The following is a 14,837-nucleotide window of genomic DNA, read 5'->3' on the forward strand; positions in this document are numbered from 1 at the left end:
GAGGCCTATAGGTAAGCTAGGTCATGTGGAGATGTTCATATTCAAACCTGTCTTCTTAACGTATCTTCCTAACTTTTTTAATAAGATTAGTACAGATTTCCTTAGGGCACCTCACGCAGAACCTTCCCCAAGTTTGGGATCCGCTGTACTAACCTTTCTCTCTGCTTGCTTCCTCTCTGTCTCCTCTGCTTCCTCCTGCATGCATTACAGCCTGCCTCAACCTCACCACTGAACCCCACATCACTGTCTTTCTCAGTAGCCTACTCTCTGTAAAGCGAAGTTATTATGAGAATTTAGTAACATATTTTTTAGGTTCTGTTTAACGTCATCTTCTTACTTCATTCTTCTAGCTGGCTAAGTAATACTAACCAGAGCCCTTTAACTTTACTACAATAGAAGTCTCTACTGGCAGCTACCCACCTGACTTACTGACTATTTACCAGTTCTCTGAGAGTAGTTTTTTGTTTGTTTTGGGATGTCTGTAGACACAGCAGGAGTTGCGGGACGGTTTTAAAATTGTCAGCAGGTCTGACTCTCTAGTAGCCTACTTGATCCGACTGCAAGCTGAGGTAGTTTGTTTCACATCTCAGGCACTTGGCCTGTGCCGAGAGGGGGCGGAGTTAGCCATTTAAGACAGTGGTGAATGTGCTGCTTAAAAGACAAATCCGGGAGGCAACTCCGGGGGACGCAGGTGAACATAACGAACAAACCACTGTTTATGACTCTACTCGTTCGCAGGCGCAATTAGAACTCGGTCAAATCAAGAATATAAGGATTCTGAGCTTTGATCAACGCTGGGAGCAATATTTAAATGTTGACCCCTAATTGATTTTCTTTATCGTGTACAAAATATATTTATTTATTAAATTACAGAGGTCTGATACATATGTTGTTACGGCCATGAAAGCAAGTAACTCAATGGAGATTGGCGAGTACCTAAATATCCTAACTCCATGGTTTCCCGATGAATTAATTATTACAACTTTTATGTACATTCTGGGGGCTAAAAAACTAAAATATGAACTCAAAATGCAGCAATTTCAAAGATTTTACTGAGTTACAGTTCGTATAAGGAAATCAGTCGATTGAGATAAATTCATTAGGCCCTGATCTATGGATTTTACATGACTGGGAATACAGATATGCATCTGTTGGTCACAGATATCTTCAAAAGCAAATGAATGGCACAACAATGCACCTCAGGATCTCGTCACGGTATCTCTGTGCATTCAAATTGCCATTGGTAAAAGGCAATTGTGTTCGTTTCCATAGCTTAGCAATCCGCTTGCCCACACGACGCCATACACGTGGTCTGCGGTTGTGAGGACGGTTGGACGTACTGCCAAATTGTCTAAAATGAAGTTAGAGTTGGCTTATGGAATAGAAATGAACATTAAATTCTCTGCCAACAGCTCTGGTGGACATTCTTGCAATCAGACTGCCAATTGCACGCTCCCTGAAAACTTCCGACATTTGTGGCATTGTGTGACAAAACTGCACATTTTAGAATGGCCTTTTATGGTCCCCAGCACAAGGTGCACCTGTTTAAGGATCATGCTGTTTAATCAGCTTCTTGATATGCCACACCTGTGAGGTGGATGGATTATCTTGGCAAAGGGCAAATGCTCACTAACAGGGATGTAAACAAATGTGTGCATAAAAGGAAAGCGTAATAAGCTTTTTGTACATATGGAACATTTCTGTGATCTTTTATTTCAGCTCATGAAACATGGTACCAACACTTTACATATTTATGTTCAGTGTATATGATATGGAGCCATTTTATTCTGCTATTGAAGATATATTGAGGCTTGATAGAGATGGTAGAAAATGGGTTAATGACATGAATGTTGCTGTTATACACGGTGTAATGAAACATGTGTTGTGAGTTAATATGGCCAGAGATAAATCATTTTCTATAACCTGCTTGTGTTTTACTCTTCTGCGAATTGCAGTCAAGGGGAAATGCACACGCATGCAAGTGTGCATACACACAAAGGGGACAGATGAGACAAATGCAGGCCTATGCTCAGTCAAAAGGAAGAAAAAAACACACACACGGGTGTGACAGTTGCACCTGATCATTCGGACCTCTTCTGACCTCAGTCTGTGGCGGGCTACGAGGGAGAAGAGAGCAGAGACACACATGCTTTCCCAGGTGTACCTTTTGCCCCCACACCGTATCAGGGACTTGGCTGACCAATCTTCAGCAACCCTCCCTCGGTCGCTTCCTCTCTGACCCCACTGTGCACACATCTGCGAGGGGGGCAGCTGACTTCCGCCTGCCCACTCACCCCACCCGTCACAGGGTCACTGTGTCCTCCAGCCATGTTGAACAGACCACTGCCACTAGTTAAATAGAACATGAAAAAAAGAAGGGAAATGGGAAATCTCAGAGTAGCAAAAGAGTACTGTATCCATTTCAACTGAGTTGTGGCTGAGGAGAGAGAATTAGTTAAGGAACACAAAGAAGTTCTTATTATTTCATTTTTTATTTCATTGGTGGATATGCTGCTGCATTTTTGGCTTGAATACAGTTTCAATTGATTGTCTACTTGGACAATGGAAACCCTTGGTAGAGGTTAATGTTTTGTATACACAGTGTACAGGGTCTATTTATAAATTATATGCAGTCAAATTAAAATCAAATCTATTTTATCCTTCTAAAAGCATTTTCAGTGCATTCGGATATTATTCAGACCTCTTGACTTCTTCCACATGTTGTTATGTTACAGCCTTATTCTAAAATTGATTACATTGAATTATTCAGCTATAAGAGAGTATGTTATGGGTTAGCCGCTGCTCCATCAGCATTTCAGAAGATGATGTTGATGTCGACCATACTGAACGATCTCCCTGGTGTCCATTGCTATCTTGATGACATCATAGTGTATGGAAACACTGCTATCTTGATGACATCATAGTGTATGGAAACACTTCTACTGAGTATGATGTATGTCTTAAGACCGCTCTTTCCAAGCAACAGTAGGCTGGACTGCATCTGAACAACAAGAATGCAAGTTCCACCATGAGAAGCTGAGCTTCTTGGGACACCATCTGCAAAGATGGACTGCTGCCAGATGACAACCAAATTGTTTCTAATCGGGACACTCCAGCCCCCCTACTACACAACAACCACCACACCAAGAAACAGCGCTATTTCATAGTTATCACGGATTTCTCTCTCTCTCTCTCTCTCTCTCTCTCTCTCTCTCTCTCTCTCTCTCTCTCTCTCTCTCTCTCTCTCTCTCTCTCTCTCTCTCTCTCTCCTCTCTCTCTCTCTCTCTCTCTCTCTCTCTCTCTCTCTCTCTCTCTCTCTCTCTCTCTCTCTCTCTCTCTCTCCTCTCTCTCTCTCTCTCTCTCTCTCTCTCTCTCTCTCCTCTCTCTCTCTCTCTCTCTCTCTCTCTCTCTCTCTCGCAGTGCATGCTGGGTGTTTTTGGAGGTTGAGTGTTCGGTGTGGAAAGCTCTATCCTAACCAACTTTCTTGATTCTTTTCTTTACATGTTATTTTCTATGGTGGAGGGTTAATGCAGTACTTGTTTTAGCGGTATCCAAAGTTTTTTTTCAAAGTTAGGGTGGAAGAGGACAGAGTAACTTTCCTGGGGTTTGGAAGGTGTGGTGTGCGCGATGGCTTCTCAGCCTACAGCATGGATTCAGGTGTGTTCCTGAGAACGGAGTTAAGGTGGAGGAGGTTCTGCTCGCGGTCGGTGAACAGGTAGGAGCTGAGTTTATACATTCTGCTTCTAGAATGAACAAAGCTGTGGTTGTGTTCATGAAAAGGGCTAATTTGGTTGGTTTTGTGTGGGCACGCAAAACAAGAGTTTTGCGTGCCCACACAAAGGCCGTAGACACGGTGAGGGTACAAGCGCCAGTGGGGGAAATCGAGGTCAAAGTGCAGGGGGTAAGGAGATGCAGACAGCAGAGGCTGGGCCTAGTCAGGCTAGAGATGGTGGTGTAGATGAGGCTGGGCCTAGTAAGGCTAGAGATGGTGGGGTAGTGGAGGCTGGGTCTAGTCAGGCTAGAGATGGTGGGGAAGTAGAGGCCGGGTCTAGTCAGGCTAGAGATGGTGGGGTAGCTGAGGCTGGGCCTAGTTATGTTATGGAGGGTGGTGTAAAGGGTGCTGGGTCTAGGCAGGATATGAATGGTGGTATAGCAGAGGCTGAGTCTAGGCAGGCTATGGATGGTGGGGTAGCTGAGGCTGGCCCTAGTCATGCTATGGAGGGTGGTGTAGATGATGCTGGGCCTAGTCATGCTATGGAGGGTGGTGTAGATGATACTGGGTCTAGTCAGGTTATTCTAGTGGATGAGGAGAGTATAGTGGGGAAGTGTAAGAGATTAGGGGGGAGGAGGAGGGTGTCAAGCGGAAAAGAAAAAAGGGTGTGGACAAAGGCAACATGGAAATGTTGCCTGTTGCTGTGGGGGAGGCCCTAACCAGAGAGGAAGAGCAGGTGGTCAGGGTGGGAGGTCTAAGTACACGTTGAGAGAACTGACAAGGTTCCTGAATGAGACTAAGGGGAAAAAAGTTAATCTTGAGGCTTTTTTTCCTGATGCTAGAAAGTTTGTAAGATCAGTACAACATGCTATGAGAAATGAGGGGCATGGTGTCCTCTCACCCAGGAAACGGTTTAGGTTGAGGAAGTGGGTTACAACAGTGCGTAAAGGTTTACCTTCTGACACTGGGGCTTTTTGAGCTTTGCTATTGGTCTATTTCTCTGCTGGCTTTTCTCCCACTTCTTATGGAGACTCTTCGGGTAGGCTCGCTTAATATAAATGGCGCCAGAGATGCGGGAAAGTGGAGTGTGTTGGGTGAAAATGTAAAACAAAAAAAAGTACATGTGTTGTTTCTGCAGGAGACGCATAGTGATGTGGTGAATGAAGTTGATTGGGGGCTCTGGTGGAAAGGGGCAAGTGTGTTGAGCCATGGGACAAATCTTAGTGCAGGGGTGGCAGTCCTTTTTGCACCGGGTCTGTCTGTAAAAATTTGCTCCTCAAAGGAGGTGTGTAAGGGCAGGTTGCTTGTTGTTAAAGCAGAAATTAAAAGCATGGGTTTTGTTTTTATAAATGTGTATGCGCCTAACACAGGGAGAGAAAGAGGGGTTCTATTTGGGAGTCTTAGACAGGAACTCTCACAAGTAGCGCCTGAGGAGACGCTGGTGATCGGAGGTGACTGGAACTGTACATTGGATTTTACAAAAGACAGAAATGGGGAAGAGCCCCATTCAGTGTCAGTGGGAGTGTTAGGGGACATCATTAATCAGTTTGACCTAGTGGATGTTTGGAGAACTAAACATCCAAACACAAGACAGTATACATGGGTGAAGGTTTTTGGGGCTAGGGTGAGTGCAGCCCGACTTGATCGTTTTTACACGTCCAGGAATCAGAGCAATAGGCTGTTGGGCACTACCATTCTCCCAGTGGGGTTTTCGGATCACCACATAACCATGGCTCGGCTGTCTATTTCACCAGGGCCCCGGCAGGCATCTTATTGGGAGTTCAATGTAAAGCTCTTGCAAGATGCCACTTTTTGCTCAGGTTTCCAGACTTTTTGGGAAAGGTGGGTGCAGTGAAGAGAGGAGTATGAGTCTCTGGGTCAATGGTGGGATGTGGGGAAAGTGCAAATTCAGCTTTTCTGTCAACAGTACACAGCTCTCTCATCCTCAGAGGCTAGGAGAGTATTGGGGGAACTAGAGCGGTGTATTAGTGAGATGGAGGTAGAGATGGTGGGGCAAGGCAATGTAGGCCTCCAGGCTAATTTAGCCGAATTACGTAGGGACCTGGGCAGTTTTTTCCAGGTTAAAGCAAAGGGAGCACTTGTAAGAGCTAGGTTCTCCATGCTCAAGGAGATGGATGCTCCCAGCTCCTTCTTCTTTGGTTTGGAAAGACAGAGCAGTGAAGCCAAGGGTATGCATTGTTTACGGCTCTCTGATGGGCGGGTGACCTCTGTGGTGGGGGAGATGCGGGAGCGGACTGTGGCGTTTTATATTGAATTGTATAGGGCAGAAATGTGTGATCCTATGTGTGCTCAGGTCTTGTTCGCAGGACTCCCCAAGCTCTCTCGGGCACAGAGGGATGAAATGGACATTCCTCTGTTGTCACATGAACTGGCAGAGGCCGTAACCCAGATGTCCCCCGGTCGTGCACCGGGGGTCGATGGACTCCCAGTGGAGTTTTACAAAAAATTCTGGGGAATAATTGGACAGGACTTCTTTTGCGTCTTGCGTGAATGCGTCGGGGTAGGAGAGTTGCCGATGAGCTGCCGTCGGGCGGCTCTGACTCTCCTGCCCAAAAAAGGGGACTTGTGTGAACTGGAGGCCTGTGGCATTACTCTGTGCGGACTACAAGATTTTTGCCAAGGTCCTCTCTAACAGACTGAAGTCCCATCTGGACTCTATAATACACAAGGACCAGACATATTGTGTACCGGGACGCTCAATCACGGACAACTTGTTCTTGATTAGGGACATGTTGGACTTGTCGAGAGGTTCTAATGTGAACTTTGGACTGGTCTCTTTAGATCAAGAGAAGGCCTTTGATAGAGTGGATCATGAGTATCTGTTTAATGTGATATCTGTGTTTGGGTTTGGGAAGAGTTTTGTGACCTGTGTGAAGCTGTTGTATGCTGGGGCGTCATGTATGGTTAAGGTGGGAGGGGGGCTCAGTAGGCCAGTCTGGGTGAGATGGGGCATTAGACAAGGATGCCCTCTATCTGGGCAGCTATACACACTAGCAATTGAGCCTTTTTTAGGACTGCTACGCAGGAGACTGCAGGGAGTGTGCTGGACAGGCATGGGTGTGGTGACAGGAATAGCAGTCTCAGCATATGCAGATGATGTTCCTGTGATGGTCAGGGATGGGCAAGATATGCAGGAACTAGAGACCAGTCTGAAGGTGTTCGAGGGAGCTTCATCAGCTAAGGTAAACTGGGGAAAGAGCAAAGCTCTGTTATGTGGGGCATGGGGGGGTAGAGCTCCTCCTCTGCTTCCAGGGGGTTTGCAGTGGGGTTGTGAAGGACTTAAAGTGTTGGGGGTGTACCTGGGCTCGGAGAGGTGGGTCAGGAAGAACTGGGAGGGGCTGTCACAGGCAGTGGTGTCAAGACAGGCCAGGTGGAGGTGGCTCCTATCCCAAGTGTCATATAGAGGGAGGGTGCTGATAATTAACAACCTGGTGGCATCTTCCTTGTGGCATAAACTGGCTGTCCCCAACCCCCCGCCGGTCTGCTTGCAGACCTGCAACGCAAGCTGGTGGACTTCTTTTGGTCGGGACATCACTGGCTGAAGGCAGCAGTGTTGTACATGATCGTCCTCGAAGGAGGACAGGGCCTGGTGGAACTGGAGAGCAGGATGGCTGCTTTCCGGCTAAAGGCGGTGCAGAGACTGCTGTACCATACTGATGTTGGCTGGAGGGAACCAGCATGTGCGCTGCTGAGGAGAGCTGGCGGATTAGGGTTGGACCGGCAGCTGTTCCTTATGTAGCTGGAGAGGCTGAGTACAGCAGGTCTCTCAGAGTTTTACTCTGCGGTGCTGAGGACCTGGCAGCTATTAAGGCCCACACGAGAAGGGGGTGTGGAGCCTGGGCAGTGGGTGTGGGAGGAGCCTATTTTCCATAACCCAGCCATCCCTTTGAGATCGGTTCAGTCTGCCACCCTGCAGAGGCAACTGATGGCAGGGGGTGTACAAAGGCTAGTTGACCTGAGAATGCTGGGAGAGGAGGGGTGGAAAACCCCGGAGGTCTTGGCTCAACAAACAGGAATAACGTCTCTTAGGCTGCTGGAGAGATTCCTGGAGGAGGTCCAGGAGGTACTGTCTGAACAGGTAAGGGGGGTGTTTGAGAGGCCAAAGGAAGAGGGGCCACCAATGTTTCCGCCACTGCAGGTGACGGCAGAGACTGGAGACTGGCAAGGGGGTCTGGAGGACTTGTTAGATTTTAACACTCCGAGCCTGGGGGAGTTTGAGGGGGTGGGAGGTAAAGCCCTCTACAACCTCTGCGTTAAGGTTAATAACATTAGAAGCCTAACAGGAGTGAAGGCACATCAGTGGCAGGGGGTATGTGGAGAGTATGGTGGGTTTTAGATGGAGGGCGCTCTACAAACCCCCAGTACCAAAGAGGTCAGGGGACCTCCAGTGGAGGGTTCTTTATGGAGCCCTGGCCACTAACAGCTGGTTGGCACGGGTTGATCCGGGAATTGGGCAGGGGTGTCCTTTCTGTCAAATGAAAGAAACTGTGATTCATGTGTTTTCTGTGTGCACCAGGTTAATGCCATTAATGTCTCTGTTGGAATGCCTGTGTGAGAGGTTGGGGGTGGTTTTTGCTGTTGGGATGTTTATAATGGGATACAGGTATTTGAGTAAGGAGAAAGCAAAATGTGTGTTGTTGAATTTTCTGTTTGCTCAGGCAAAGTTAGCTATTTGGCTAACAAGGAGAAACAGGGTCAAAGGTGGGGGGATAACAGACCCTTTACTACTGTTTAATGGGATGGTCTCTGCGCGCCTTAGGGTTGAGTTTGAGTTCTATAAAATGATAAAATGTGTTGAGATGTTTGAGGAGATATGGTGTGTTGGGGGGGCTGTCTGTACAGCTGGGGAAGATGTTTTGGATATACGGTTGGAGAGGGTATTGTTTTTGTGTATGGTGATTTGTATCATGTGGTGGATGGAAAGGTGAGTATGGTACATGTATGCAGTACAGGCTTATTGGGCTTAGTTGCGGTCAATCTTCAATTGTACAAATTAGAATTATGTTCCGACCCCTCGAAAAAATATGTTCCGTGGCTGAATCTAGTTGCCTACCCCTGCTCTAGAGTTTAGCCCCAACTAAAATCATATTCCTTCCTCCCTTCATCCATATATCCATCCGAGCCATGGTGAGAACTGACATTTGAGGAAGTGAAAGGTTAACGTCCCGCATGCCCAGACGAGCACAAGCCCCGTACGTCACTCCTTCCCGGACAATTATGAGACTAGGTGGGTTGAGCTAATGGGGAAGCTAGCTCAAAAGCCCACCACGGGGCTCACCCCATCTCCACTCCTCTCCCCTCTTCCCCTGTTTTAAATTGGACTGTTCCTCATCCTTCGTCAGCTCCATTAATAAATTATATTTTATCCTTTATTTAACTAGGCAAGTCCGTTAAGAACTAATTCTTATTTACAATGACAGGAGACCAGGGAATAGTGGGTTAATTGCCTTGTTCAGGGGCAGAAAAACATATGTTTTTACCTTGTCAGCTCAGATTCAATCCAACAACCTATCGGTTACTGTCACAACGCTCTAACCACTAGGCTACCTGCCACCCCATCTAAGTTCTAAGGTTAGCGCACCAACACTACCGTGGCGAGCCAAGAGCATTCAGATCCCAGATCACTGTTCTCGTGGTGTGGGCTCGAGAGAATAAATTATCTTCCTACTCTTACTCAACTGACCAAAGTTAATGCATCAGTATTGCGAAACAGGGCTTAATGTCGCATTATAAAGTATATTACAGAAGTATTTTTTTTTGTTTTGTCTGGTTAATGCAATCGGGTATTCTCTGGCAAAGGATTCAGGGTTATAGATTTGGGTTCAGTCCTGCCAACCTAGTCTTTTTAAAGATTTTGGCAATTTCCGCTGCTTTTTAGACATTTATGGACAAAACTATTTTGATAGTCAACTACACTGCCTTCAGAGAGTATTCACACCCTTTTACTTTTTCCCCAACTTGTTGTGTTACAGCCTGAATTAAACATTTATTAAATTGAGATTTTGTGTCACTGGCCTACACATAATACCCCAAAGGTCAAAGTGGAAATAAAAGTTTTTAGAAATGTTAACAAATTCATCAAAAATGAAAAGCTGAAATGTCTTGAATCAATAATCTATTAAACGCCTCTGTTATGGCAAGCCTAAACAATTTCAGGAGTAAACATTTGCTTAAAAACTTCTTCTTAATACGGGGCGCTGTTTTCACTTTGGGAGAAAATCGTGCCCAAATTAAACGGCCTCGTACTCTGTTCTAGATCATACGATATGCATATTATTATTACTATTGGATAGAAAACACTCTGAACTTTCTAAAACTGTTTGATTTATATCTGTGAGTAAAACAGAACTCATTTGGCAGCAAACTTCCAAACAGGAAGTGAATATTCTGAAAATGGGTCTCTGTGTAAGACGTTGCCTATTCAATTGCCTTTTATTTATGGTTCTGTATGCACTTCATACGCCTTCCACTAGATGTCAACAGGCAGTAGAATGTTGAATGGGGTGTCTAGCTTGATCTGAGGTCGAACAAGAGCTCTTGGAATGACGTGACCACAATTTCCTTTCTCTACCTAGGCGCGGGAAGGACATCAGCATTGGCTTCTGAAAAGCATGTCTAGCTTGATGTGAGACCGAATGAGAGCTTTTGGAGTGACAGGTCCAGCATATTGGCAGTTTTTTCCTGCGCACCAGAGAGCACCGTATTGTTTTCTGCAATGCCTTAGGTAGACACGACGAAATGCTGCGTCTTGGACGTTATTGGATACATATGAGAAAAACATCATAAAGATGGATTTTCAACTGAGTTTGACCAGTTTATTCAACGTTTATTGGGACTTTTGGAATTTTTCGTTCCATGCGCCAAGAGTTGATGGACATGTGCGCTCCACAATGCTAGCCAAAGTTGCTAATTCGAGAGAAGAAATGGACATTCTAAAACAAAACAACGATTTATTGTGGAACTAGGACTCCTTGCACTACATTCTGATGGAAGATCATCAAAGGTGAGAGAATATTTATGATATTATTTCGTATTTTTGTGTTTTATGTTGGCTCCAACATGGCGGAGAATGGCTGGGCGCTGTCTCCGAATATTGCATGCTGTACTTTGTACTAAAGTTATTTTTTAAATCTAACACAGCGGTTGCATTAGGAACCGGTGTATCTTTCATTTGCTGTACAACATGTAGTTTTTAGCAATTTTTAGCAATGTTGATGATGTTCCCAATTTCTGTCGATGCAGAGAACGGAAAACTCAAAAAGTCCCATTAAACGTTGAATAAACTGATGAAACTCGGTTGAAAAAACCTACTTTATGATGTTTTTCTAATATCTATCAAATAAAAACAAAGCCGGAGATATTAGCCCTCTATACCGAACGCTTATCATAAGACAATATGGAGGTGCTTCCCGCGCCTAGGTAGAGAAAGGAAATTCTGGACACGTCATTCCAAGAGCTCTTGTTCGACCTCAGATCAAGCTAGACACCCCATTCCACCTCCCACTGCCTGTTGACATCTAGTGGAAGGCGTATGAAGTGCATGTATATCCATAGATTTCAAACAATTGAATAGGAAGGCCCTGGAACAGAGCCTCGATTTCAGATTTTTCACTTCCTGTCAGGAAATGTGCTGCAAAATGAGTTCTGTTTTACTCACAGATATAATTCAAACGGTTTCAGAAACTTGAGAGTGTTTTCTATCCAATAGTAATAATAATATGCATATTGTACGAGCAAGAATAGACTACGAAGCAGTTTAATTTGGGCACGATTTTTTACAAAGTGAAAATAGCGCCCCCCTATTGACAAAAGGTTTTAACATGGTTTTTGATTGACTACCTCATCTCGGTACCCCACAAATACAATTATCTGTAAGGTCCCTCAGTCGAGCAGTGGATTTCAAACACAGATTCAACCACAAAGACCAGGGAGGTTTTCCATTGCCTTGCAAAGGAGGACACCAATTGGTAGATGGGTAAAAATAAGAAAGTAGACATTGAATATCCCTTTGAGCATGGTGAAGTTATTAATTACACTTTGGATGGTTTATCAATACACCCAGTCAATACAGAGATACAGGCTTACTTCCTAACTCCGTTGCCGGAGAGGAAGGAAACCGCTCAGGGATTTCACCATGATGCCAATGGTGATTTTAAAACAGTTACAGAGTTTAATGGCTGTGATAGGAGGAAATTGAGGATGGATCAACAACATTGTAGTTACTCCACAATACTAACCTAAATGACAGAGTGAAAAGAAGGAAGCCAGTACAGAATAAAAATATTCTAAAGCATGCATCCTGTTTGAAATAAGGCACAAAAGTAAAACTGGAAAAAATTGTGGAAAGAAATTAACTTTTTGTTCTGAAAACAAAGTGTTATGTTTGAGGCAAATCCAAAACAACACATCGCTGAGTTCCATATTTTCAAACATGGTGGTGGCTGCATCATGTTTTCTTAATAAAAATAAATGGAATAGAACTAAGCACAGGAAAAATCCTAGAGGAAAACCTGTTTCAGTCTGTGTCCATCAGACACTGGGAGAAAAATTCACCTTTCAGCAGGACAATAACCTAAACCACAATGCCAAATATACACTGACGTTGCTTACCAAGATGACACTGAATGTTCAATAGTGGCCCATGTACAGTTTTAAAATCGTCTTGAAAATCTATGGCAAGACATGAAAATGTCTGTTTAGCAATGATCAACAACCAACTTGACAGAGGTTAAAGAATTTAAACAACAAAATGTTCCAATATTGTACAATCCAGGTCTGCAAAGCTCTTACAGACTTACCCAGAAAGAGCTGTAATCGTTGCCAAAGGTGATTCTAACATGTATTGACTCAGGGATGTGAATACTTACAGTACCAGCCTAAAGTTTGACTATTTCTACATTGTAGAATAACAGTGAAGAAATCAAAACTATGAAATAATATATAGTATCCAAAAAAGTGTGAAACAAATCAAAATATATTTTATATTTGAGATTCTTCAAAGTAGCCACCGTTTTGCCTTTAACCATTCACGAGTATCTACCCCGGATCCGGGAGCCCCCCCCCCCCCCCCCCCCCCCACACTGATTAGCATAGCTAGCATAGCGTCACAATTAAATAGTACCATCTAAATATCATTAAATCACAAGTCCAAGACACCTAATGAAAGATACAGATCTTGTGAATAAAGTCACCATTTCAGATTTTTTAAATGTTTTACAGGGAAGACAAAATATGTAAATCTATTAGCTAACCATGTTAGCAAAAGACACCCTTTTTCTTTGTCCACCATTTTTTCTCAACACCAGTAGCTATCACCAATTCGGCTAAACTAAGATATTGATAGCCACTAACCAAGAAAAAAACTCATCAGATGACAGTCTGATAACATATTTATGGTATAGGATAGGTTTTGTTAGAAAAATGTGCATATTTCAGGTAGATATCCTAGTTTACAATTGCACCCACCGTCACAAATGGACTAGAATAAATACATAGAGCAACGTGTTTACCTAATTACTAATCATCAAACATTTCGTAAAAATACACAGCATACACTAATCGAAAGACACAGATCCTGTGAATACAGACAATATTTCAGATTTTCTAAGTGTCTTACAGCGAAAACACAATAAATCGTTATATTAGCATACCACATGTGCAAACATTACCCCAGCATTGATTCTAGCCAAAGAGAGCGATAACGTAAACATCGCCAAAATATATTAATTTTTTCACTAACCTTCTCAGAATTCTTCAGATGACACTCCTGTAACATCATATTACAACATACATATACAGTTTGTTCGAAAATGTGCATATTTAGCGGCACAAATCGTGCTTACACAATGGAAATACTGTCCAACTACTCAAGCAATCTGCCCGGCACCATCATGAAATTACAACTATTTTTATCGAAAACTATTCATAAACTTGACTAAAAAAATACAGGTTGGCCATGAAATGAAAGATGCATTAGTTATTAATGCAACCGCTGAGTTAGATTTTTAAAATTAACGTTACTAGACATACAGTGTGCGTTACAGACAGACTAGTGCTGCAATAACGGCGTCACTATTTACCATTATTGAGTTTACATTTTTCCACATAAAAATGTAATAACATCATAAATAGCTCTTACTTTTCGACGAGCTTTCATCGGAATCTTGGCCAAGTGGTACTTTGTCCAAAAGAATCGTTGCTTGGTTGTAAAACGTTGCATTCAACTTCTGATATAGCAGCTAACTATAGCTAACAATTGCTAACATTAGCTATTTTGCCACAACGTGTCCAAATTCTCAATACGCAATACTGAGGAAATTCAGAAAAATAGCAATATACTCGCATAATCTGATATAACTCGGTTTCAAATAGCTTCGATATAATGTTTCTAACACCTATATCAAATTAAATTACAGACTGATATATCTAAAGTTCATTACTGAGCGTTCGAAAATGGCATCCCGAGGTCTCTCTCTGCGTAAAGTTCAACGTCGATAAGAAGGCGTACCTCACTCCTTGGTGTTTTATAACCTCTGAGAGCTACCTAGGAAGCCCATTCCACTTCTCATTGGTTACTGACATCCAGGGGAAGGCGGGCGCAGTTCGTGTCGTTCCATAGGATATACACACGCCTTTAAAATGAACTGAGATCAGAGCTTCGCTCTCAGACCTTCGCAAAACCTGTCATGGATTTCGCTGTAGAAAGAGTTCTGTTCCACTCAGAAACATAATTCAAACGGCTATAGAAACTAGAGAGTGTTTTCTATCCAATAATATTAATAATATGCATATTGTACGATCAAGAATTGAGTAGGAAGCCGTTTCATCTGTAGAGACAATTATGCTAATTTGAAACAGCACCCCCTATAGTCGCAAGAAGTTAATGGCAGCTTTGCAAAGTCTGGGCATTCTCTCAACCAGCTTCATGAGGGAATGCTTTTCAATTAAAGACCAAGTCCATATTATGGCAAGAAGAGCTCAAATAAGCAAAGATAAACGGCAGTCCATTATTACTTTATGACATGAAGGTCAGCAAATCCGGAACATTTCAAGAACTTTGAAAGTTTCTTCAAGTGCAGTTGCAAAACCATCAACGCTATTATGA

The sequence above is a fragment of the Salvelinus fontinalis genome, chromosome 35 (genome assembly GCF_029448725.1).
Source record: "Salvelinus fontinalis isolate EN_2023a chromosome 35, ASM2944872v1, whole genome shotgun sequence".
NCBI classification, from domain to species: domain Eukaryota; kingdom Metazoa; phylum Chordata; class Actinopteri; order Salmoniformes; family Salmonidae; genus Salvelinus; species Salvelinus fontinalis.